This window comes from Carlito syrichta, unplaced genomic scaffold, assembly GCF_000164805.1.
Source record: "Carlito syrichta isolate Samal-C Ts95f unplaced genomic scaffold, Tarsius_syrichta-2.0.1 Scaffold309326, whole genome shotgun sequence".
NCBI lineage: Eukaryota > Metazoa > Chordata > Mammalia > Primates > Tarsiidae > Carlito > Carlito syrichta.
In genome coordinates this window covers 195,361-205,576 of record NW_007253422.1, presented here as the reverse complement: position 1 = coordinate 205,576, position 10,216 = coordinate 195,361, and the positions used below count along the sequence as shown (strand labels likewise).

At 42.8% G+C, this 10,216-nt stretch overlaps 1 protein-coding gene across 2 annotated transcripts in view; it reads left to right on the top strand.

Moving 5' to 3' along the window:
• Positions 1-9,968: 9,968 nt before the first annotated feature.
• The window catches only part of FOXJ3 (forkhead box J3), a 169,664-nt gene continuing 169,416 nt past the window's right edge, over positions 9,969-10,216 (top strand). For both annotated transcript variants that reach the window (XM_008067174.2, XM_008067173.2), the window contains exon 1: positions 9,969-10,179. The gene's annotated coding sequence lies outside the window, so the exon portion shown is untranslated. The remainder of the gene's footprint in view (positions 10,180-10,216) is intronic.

The window sequence follows — 10,216 nt, the reverse complement described above, 5'->3', positions numbered from 1 at the left end:
GGGAGAGATTCCAATGCTAAATAATAAACAACCAACCAACCAACCAAACACACAAATAAATAAATGTTTAATACATCCCACCTACCAAACATTATAGCTTAGCTGAGCCTCCCCTAGACATGCTCAATTACATTAGCCTAAAGTTGGGCAAAATCATCTAACACAAAACCTATTTTATAATAAAGTGTTGAAGATCTCATGTGAGAGTATTGTACCACATATCACTAACCCGGGAAAAGACCAAAATTTAAAACGTTAAGTGCAGTTTCTACTGAATTCATATGGTTTTCACACTGTTTGCACAAAGTTGAAAAATTCCCAGTTGAGCCACTGTCAGGGACCATCTGTATTATTATTATCCCCATTTACAGATGAGAAAACTGAGGCATAGAGACCTTAAGCAATTTGCCCAATTAAAGTTATGAGCCAGTGAGTAGCAAGGCTGGGATTTGACCCCAAGGCATGGTCACCCATACACTTAATCACTATTATGCTATACTGCCCCCTAGCTACTGCTTTTATCTTTGTACTCCCAGCCCTTAGCACAGTATCTACCTACAGTTAGCACTTAATAAATGTTTACTGAATAAATGGACACTGTTTGACCAGAATTTCTAGCAAATTTCATGTTAGAAACAGATCAAATTCAGATGTAATTTATAGACACAAGTGTGGCATATTTCATGGTAGCAAGGAACAAGAAGCCTCGCTAGAAGGGTTAAGCTTGGCTATACTTAATGTGGCAGAAAAAGAGATTGGATGGGGGCAGTGAGCATAATATGCCATAAACTAACAGCTAAGTGGTTAAAAAAGGTAAATAATGTAGCCAGGTAGTCAGAAGCTTTGTATGTGCGTGCATGTGTGTGCACACATACCTTTTCCTGCTCTGAGAATCATTGCAAAAAGAAACATTCCACATTCATTCTACCATGCCAAGAAGTGAGAGCAAGCCGAGGTGAATCATGAATTCAGATTATATGCAATGAAAACAACTTCATGAGTCAGTAAGTATTCAATTTAGTAGCTAAAAGGTGGAAATGAGAAGCTTTAAGGAAAGGTGAAAGATACAGAAATTACAAATAAGTTTAATTATATAGAAACACAACTCTATTTTCACTTAAGTATCAGAATATGGAAAGATATATTTAGACAGTCTGTATGGGGAATTAGCAAAAGGAAGGATTTCAAAGTCATGAGTTGAGGCTCAAGTCCTAGTGTTGCCATTCCTAGCAAAGTGACCTCAGTTTCCTTTGCCTGTAAAATGTAAAGTCTTCAACCTTTAGAATCATTGTGAAGATTTATTAAGGTAAAATACTACTTCCTTTCTCTATTCCCAGTTTCTGAAAGAATCCTCTGAAATTCTACAGACATCAACATTTTGCCAGTCTTGTTTCATCTGTCTCTCCCACATTTTTTTTCTGCAGTATTACAAGGCATCATGTTGATTTATCTTAAATACTTCATGGCTGGGCCAGGCGGCTCATGCCTGCAATCTCAGCACTTTGGGAGGTCGAAGCAGGAGGATCGCTTGAGCCCAGGAGTTTGATACCAACCTGGGCAACACAGAGAGACTCCATCTCTACAAAAAATTTTTAAAAAGAGCTGGGAGTGGTGGAACACATCTGTACTCCCTCCTCAGGAGGCTGAGGCTGGAGGATCACTGGAGCCCAGGAGTTTGAGGCTGTGGTGAGCCATGATTGTGCCACTACACTGCAGCCTGGGCAACAGAGTGAGCCCCTAACTCAAAGAAAACAATAACAACAACAAAAAAAACCCCAAAATTTCAGTTACGTGAATTTCTGTTATTTATGTATTTATTTTTACCAAAATAAATCTCAATGTACTCCCCTGGTTAAAAATTTAAGAATATTTGTGTGTGCATTATTCAGTTCAACTACTAGAGCTTACCTTAACTCACCTTAATTTCTTTGCTTTAGTCCTTCAAATATGCTTCAGAATTAGATGCATGTTTTATTTGCAATATCTTAACTTTTTTTTTTTTTTTGGTGGAAAAGCAGCATTTAATGAGAGGACAGAAAAGTTCCTGGAGCAGGATGGGACCGAATCGTAGTAATAACAGGTTGTTTCTTTCCCTATTTTGAAGCACTGATTCACAGATTTAGGCAGTCCAAGTTAGTTCCCAGGACGCCCTTCAGTGCTTGCATCAAGAACATTCCACGGAAGGTTTTCCAATTACTGTTCTGTACTCTTTGGAAATGCCTGGAGGGTGTTAAGCCTTAGGGCCCTGCACCTATGTTTGTCTGAGTTTAACTTTCACCTACGTGTTCTCTTAATCTGATTCCATAAAAAACTTGATTCACCGTGCACTTCAAACTAGATTTCTCATTGCCAAGTCCTCTGGATTCTTCAGCATTTTCCACTCTTTGTGCTTCTTCAGGGAGGTTTGAGTGTCTTTATTGAATATCTACTATGCTCTAGGCTTTGCAGATTCTGATGTTTCAGATAATTTTCATTTAGGTAAGTTTTCAAATATTTGAGGTGTACATAAATTATCAAAAGCACTGTATAAAAATTAGCTGACAATAATCCCTTAACCCAAGTTGGCAACACACCACAATATAGGAAAAGCCTTTGTGGGAAGTTAGGAGGCTTAAGTTACAGTTCTAGATCATTCCATAGCATTAATTTGAAAAAAAAATTATTAAAACTTATTGAGTGCCTAGTGTCAGGTACAGTGATGGGTTGCTAGGCTTAAAAATTAATGCACATGGTCCTTGTCTCAAAAACAGGGACTGTATCTTAACCTTCTCTGTAAGCTCCCCAGTTCCTGAGGCATGACATGGCCCATGGCACCTATCTTATAAAGGCTTTTCAAGACTGAGTTTCAAATCCTGCATTTTAAAGGCTTTCACTATACCACACCAACCATCCCTTTCCCTATAGCTTCTCATACTCCCCAAGCAACCTTTCTGCCTGAGAATGACACCACGAATTTGGATCACCAAAAAGAAAGATTTAGAAAGCATTGGGCCGGGTGCAGTGGCTCATGCTTATAATCCCAGCACTTTGGGAAGTCGAGGTGAGAGGATTGCCCGAGCCTGCTTGTTCAAGACCAGCCTGGGCAACTTGGTGAGACCGCCTCTCTACCAGAAAAAAAAAAAAAAAGTAAGTGTCTGCATTAGTCAGTATAGGTTCTGTTATACTATGGTAACAACCCTCAAATTTCAGTGGCCCAAACAGCAAAGGTTGTTTTCCTCATTTACGCTATGTCCTTCCTAGGTCAGCTATGGCTCTGCTACACAGTCTTCACTCTGGGACTGAGGTTGATGGGTCAGCCTCTATCTTGAACGTTGCTGGTCAGCAGAGCAGAGGGAAAGGAAAACATAGTGCAGCACATTGACTGGAAGCCTCCAGCGAGAATAGGCTCATATTCATTCACATTTCATTAGCTAATATAAGTCACACAATCCAACTCTGGGAGGCACAGTAAATGTTTGGGAACAATTATATAGGCTCCCATAGGGTCTCTTTATCCTTTATTTGTGATACTTGAATGCAAATACACCCTCTCAGTGTACAGTGGCTAGCAACCAGAAGGTTACATTCTCATGTCAGTGCAAACAATCCTTGCTGATTTAAGAGTCTTTGAAAGTCTCCTGTAAGTGGACAGGCTTAGAATCAGACAGCTCTGGGTTCAATCCTAGCTCTGCTGCTCTCAAACTACTAAACCTCTGTTTCCTCTTCTTTAAAATGAAGATGTCCGACCACATTGTAGTTTTACTGTAAGGATTAAATGAAAACAGATGCAAAGAGCCTGTCATGTTGCCAGTCACACAAGGAACACTCAACAAATGTTAGCTGTTCCTCCACCCATCTTCCTCCAGATTTGGGGGTTCTTGATGGTTCTTTTTTAGCTCGCTAGGCACAAAGTAAGTCAATAACTTCACAATTTGAAATTAATTGTTTCTTGACTTCCAAGTTTGCACCCAGGGTTTAGGCTCCTTTGGGTTGCAAACCTGGACTACCTTTTCCTCCTAATCAGGTTCCTTTCATCCTGTGATCCCAAAAGATATTACTAACTGGTAGTGAGATTTTCCTTAATCCCACTCTATCTGAACATCCTCTGACTGATTCACTCTTCCTAGCGCCACCCAAATTTCGTTGGCACCATTGCTTACATGTAAGACAAATACTTTATTTACTCTACTTATTTGTTAATATTTACTCAGCTGTCTTGGTGCCTTTGTGTCTTTCATTATGCTTTTAATTAGTTTAGTTGATTCTGAGCATTAAGGTAAGCCAAGGTTTGAGCCAGGTGGTTACAAGAAACATGGATGGGTTGTGAGTTGGAAGTAGTAGTCTGTATGACTGCACTAGTGCAAACTCATTGCGAGACTAGGGTAAAATATTTTAGGCTAATGCCTTCTACTGGGAAAAAATTCTAAGCTACTCTTTTCTACTAAGCATGATTTACATAGAAGATGCTTGGAGAAGGATCACATTTTGCTTTGCTGTATAATCTGAAGTTAACGCCAAGCTCCCAGAGGCCAGGCACTCAATTTAAGGATGCTTTATATATAGCAATGTGGCCTAGCTGTATGAGTTAGTCATTCCCAACAGCCACAAGAATCTAATGACCACTTCTAAGACTATGACTTATGTGGCCTCTGCTGTTCTTGTATCCACCCGACCTCTCTGATTTTGCACAAGCAGTTCTCCTTTACTCCCAATTTTTTTCTCTACTCCCAGTCTTCCTACTGTCTCCACAAGGCAAACTCCTACTCATTTATTAACTTAGCCTTAACCTTACCTTTTAAGGGTGAAGTTTTCTTTGGCCCCTGTGCCTGTGCCCCACCCCCACATTCAATCTGACAGAATTTAGCCTTGCTTCTTCTTTGTTTCCATGGCACAAGTATAAATTTCTAAAAAATTGCATTGAGATTAGCTGTTTACATGTCTGCTTCTCTTTTATTCTCTTTTGACTCCTTGGTATGTAGCACAATGCCTGGTATAAAGTAAGTGCTTGATGAATGATTACTGAATGCTGTTTAAGTATGCACAATGACCAATACCCAAGTGTTTTCATTAAATAACAGTCAGTGGTGCTGAGAGATTTCTGATGGCCTATGTATAACCTTCCCCCCTGCATTTAGTACATGAAATATAATGTATTATATAAAGACACCTAGGGAATCTGGAAGGCTCTTTCAGGGCTGGGAAAGATAGGAGGGGCTCTCTTATGTTTTTCACTTTCCCTTTTGTAGGTCTTGGCTCATTTTAAATTCATTTCTCATTTTCTGCTTTCACATTACAATAAACACAGAAGGAGAAAAGGATCAGGTAAAGCCTCATTTGTCTAAGTGGCTGTGGGTCATGTGAAGTGTTGAACACCCTGCTGTTGAAGCATTGCCAGTGCCAAATCAAGGTTTTTGTAGGGCGATTGCAGTCCAACTCTGGACTGTTTCTTTCAGAGAATTTATAATCTAGATGAAGCTGGAAAAACACTGCAAACAATATAGAACAATACAATTTCTATATGATTGCTTTGAGCAATCGTTGTCTTTAAAGGATTTGTCCCGAGTTGAATGCCATCTCCTCTTTGAGGGCTCCTGCTCTGCACCCTCCTTCCCAGCCCACTCCCATGTCCCAAGAAAGTGAACTACTGCACTTTTTTACTGTGCTGACACTGGCCCTTTTAAATACGTAATAATGACTGTCTTAAGGGGTGGGTGTACTTTTAGCAGCCTGCGTCTGATTTCTTTTGCTATTTAGCTACGATTATTGTTTCCATGTTATAGGCATGAAAACAGAGACCAAAAGGATCTAAATAACTTGATGTAGACACAAAAGAAGTCAGCTGTATTAGAATACTGTATTAGATTTGAGCCCTGGTCTGGCTTCCCTATCCGGGCTTTAAGCTTTTTCTCCTCACAATGTCCTAGAATTGCCCCCTGCTGTTATGGCCATTACAATTTTTTTTTTTTTTTGGAGGGGAGATGCTCCTCCACCTGTATTTTTTTTAATCTTAAAATTTTTAAAATAAATTGTATTGTGTATATTTAAAGTATTCGACATGATGGGACACATGCAGATAGAAAAGTTTAAAATAGTGAAGCAAATTAACAGCCATTATTTCACACAGTTACCCATTTAGTGTGCGTATATTTATGTGTGTGTATATTTGTGTGTGCTTTTGTGTGACAAAAGCAGCTGAAATCTACTTATTAAGTTGAATTCCATATACGATTTTATTGCTCTTTCACATTTGAACACCTTGAGCTTGTGCTTCTTTCCTTCCAAAGGTTGCAGATCCCACCTGTCCATCCTATTCTAGTAGCAATCCACTCCTGAATGCCCCAGCCCTATCCCCTCTACTAGTTTAGAACAAACACCTCAGAATGCTAGACAAGTGAGACGTGAGGAGCTGCCCAAGACTTGTAAGAGGTGGTGATGAATGGGAGTGGAAAGTCTCAAGACTTGGAACAATGTTCAAACATGAGTCTTTCCATCCTTTTACTCCACCATCTGGCTGACTGCACTCAAGTGGTTTAGGCAGATTCCTGGTTTGGGACTTTTATGAGCTTGATGCCAGTCTCAGGTTAAATACCTGGCAATACTGGCCTGATTCTTTCTCTTCCTCTGTATATACAGATGGGATCAGCAGCCTTTGGAAGGAAAGAAGCACAAGCCCAGGGTGTTTGCATGTGGAAGAGCAATAAAACTGTATATGGAATTCAAGCTTAATAAGTAGATTTCAGCTGTTTTTGTCACACGCGCACACACACACACACACACACACACACACACACACACACAATCAGCTTTACCCATCTTCTTAAATGCATGAACCAGACTGTTCTTTGGTACCCTTAGGTCCCACTCAGATGATGATGGGTTTTGAGACCCGAAAGGCTAGGAAAAAGAGTGTTAGCTATGATATTATGGATCCATCCAATGGCCTAGCAAAGAACTAGGAACTTCCAATTCCCTTGGCAACTTGGAGCTCTGGGAACATCTATCCTCCCTAATGAAAACTGGCAAGGGAGGTGTCCTCGCAAGGATCCTTTTCACAGTGTATTGTAATTATATAACCTGCTTCCTATTAGACTAGGAGTTCTTAAAATAGAGAGACTGTATTTTATTCATTCATTTTTTAGAGCCTAGGGTCTTGCTGTGTTGCCTAGGTTGGACTTGAACTTCTAGATTCAAGTGATCCTATCCTCCCACATCAGCCTTCTGAGCAGCAGGGATTACAATTATGTACCACTGCACCCAACTGAGGTTGTATCTTATCTACCCAACCTACTGCTACCATCCTGGTTCAAGCTACCATCCTAAACTTGGATAATGGAGCCTCTGGCTTCCACTGTTGTCCACTCACTATCTGCTCTTAGTACAGTAGCCAGAGTGATCTTTTGAAAGCATGAATCAGATCACATCACTCCTCTGTTCAAAGCCCTGTAGTGGTTCTATTTCAGCCAAGATCATTACAGTTCCCTACAAGGCCCCTGCTTTGACCTTATCGCCCCATTCCGTTCCCATTTGCTCACCCTGCTCTAACTGTCCTGGAATCCTCACTATCTCTAACACTTCCAGGAATGCTCTTGCCTCAGGACTTTTCCATTACCTGTTGCTTCTGCCTAGGACACTCTTCTCCAGACAACTGCATGGCTCACTCCCTCACCTTCTCAAGTCTCTGATCAAAGTCACCTTATGAATGGGGCTTACCCTGATGACTCTATTTAAAATTGCAAACCCCTTCCCTCCAGCTTTCCTCTTACCCCTTACCCTGGTCTATTTTTTTCCCCATAGCAATCAATGCCTTCTAACATACTACATAATTCTCTTATTATTTTTCTCTCCATACTGGAAAATATCCCTCTTGGAAGGGTATTTCTCTCTGTCTTTTTGTCTGCCTGTCTCTCTCTCCTGTTCATTAATACACTCCATGCATTAAAATAGTGTCTGGTAATCTTAGCAGGGATTGGTAAATCTCTGTTGAGTAAATCTTCAGAATCTTGCTGGAGTCTTATATAGAAAAGGAGTACACTCTGCCCAAAGGAACAGAGGTCACTATATAAAAAAAAGACACCTGCTGGGCGTGGTGGCTCACACCTGTAATCCCAGCACTTTAGCAGGTAGAAGTAAGAGGATTGCCTGAGCCCAGAGGTTGAGACCAGCCTGAGCAACTTGGCGAGACCTCGTCTCTACAATAAATCAAAAAAAATAGCCAGGCATGGTGGCACATGCCTGTGGTTCCAGCTGCTTTGAAGGCTGATGCCGAAGGATTGCCTGAGCCCAGCAGGTTGAGGCTGTGATGGCCGTGAGTGTGCCACTGCACTCCTGCCTGGGAGACAGAGTGAGACTCTGACTCAAAATAAATAAATAAATGAATGAATTAAAACAAACAACAAAAAACAAATACACCTGCACCCGCGTGTTCATTGGAGCACAATTCACAACTGCAAAGATGTAGAATCAAACTAAATGCCCATCAACTGCTTCGTGGATACTGAAAATGTGGATATATACCACAGAATACTATTCAGCTATCAAAAAGAATAAAGCAATGTCTTTTGTAGCAACTGTATGGAATTGGAGAACATCATCCTAAGTGAACTAACCCAGTAATAGAAAACCAAACACTGCATGTTCTCACTTCTAAGTAGGAGCTAAACTAAGGATCTGAAGAGGCATAGAGAATGATACAATGAACATCAGAGATTCAGAAGGAGAAGTGGCGAAGGGGTGGAGGGATGAAAAATCAACTATCAGGTGCAATGTGCACAGGTGGGAATGGTGGATACACTTACGGCCCTGGCTTCTTTGCCACTATACAATGCAACCATGTACTCAAAAACTATTTGTATCCCCTAAAGCTATTGAGATAAAGAAGAAAAAAAATTCCAGAAACAAGGAAAAAAAAAAAAAAAAAAAGGAATACTTGAGTACTTAGAGTCCCCAGTGCCTAGAAATGCTTGGCAAATGACAGGTGTTCAATGTTTGTTAAAGGAATTGTGTGCTCAAATCTTTCAATACTGGAGGTCTTTATCTGAACCCTTTGAGGCTATGTCAGAAAAGTTCCCAGGGCCAATTCACTCATGTCTCTCCTTTTCCTGTCATTCAATCAACCTAGGGATTCATCTAACATCCAATATCCAAACACTGAGCGCCTACTGAGTTCAAAAGCATGTTTGGCTTCCTAGGGGAATATGTGACTAACACGAATGAAGCAACAACAGCAAATACCACGTCAGAATGTAATTAAGTGTGAGATTAGAGGGCAGATTATCAGTGCTAATAGTTTAGAGAAGGAATCAGTGAAGATTGACGTAGAAGTAAATTCCAAAGTTCACTAGTGATCAAAGCCACCCTTCTAAACGCTCCACCTGTTGATAGCAGGACCATAACCTGGGCAGCTACCTTGAAAATCAGAAGGGCCTTTAGCGTTCCAACTCCTTTGTTTTAAGGAGAAGGAAAAAAAAGGGTAGGCACGGGTAAGGACTCGGCAAAGATGGGACTCGTGAAGTTCTGAAAGGAAGGGTGTCCTGAAGGTCCAAAGCGCCTGCTTAGGGCCTCTAGAATCCGCGGCGTGTCAGGTCGAAAAGAGGGTCCGGTTTCCCGGAGAGGTTTAGGCACCCGTCGCTACGGTGAGGTGGCGGAGGTTGAAGGCGGGGGAGGTCACAAGGCACCATTTTCCCGGAGCAATGGACTCCTGGTATCCGTGGGCAGGGTCCAAGGCCACCGATCCCTGCTGTCCTCAACTGCAGGGCTGCCTCCGTCCCCCTCGCTCCCCAGACGCCACTGAGGCGCAGGCACCCCCAAGTCCCTCGGAACTGCAGGTCGTTAGTTGGCACCGGGTACGCCGAGAGCCGGGGGAGCACCAGGGCACTATTTGACCCAGCGGAGGGATTCCGCGCTCGCGTCGAAGGGGCCGTGACCGCGGAGGGCCGTGACTCCGTCGACGCCGGTGGCGCAGCGACGTCGCAGGAGGCGGGGCCAGGGGCGGTGGAGCGAGGGCGGGAGGGGGAGCGGGCCGGGAAGTAGTTCCGGGTGCGCGGCCCCGGATGTTGGCTGCTCCCGCTGCCGCCGCCGCTCTCGGCGCTGCTCGGGGCCTCGGCCGCTCGCACCAGGCGCCTTTGGGACCTTCCCCGGGGGGCGGAGACGCACGCAGCGGCCGGGGGCTCGGCCGAGCCGTCCCGGCCTGCGCAGCTTGAGGTAAGTGCCCGCCGCCGGGGCGGCGGGGCAGGGGCGG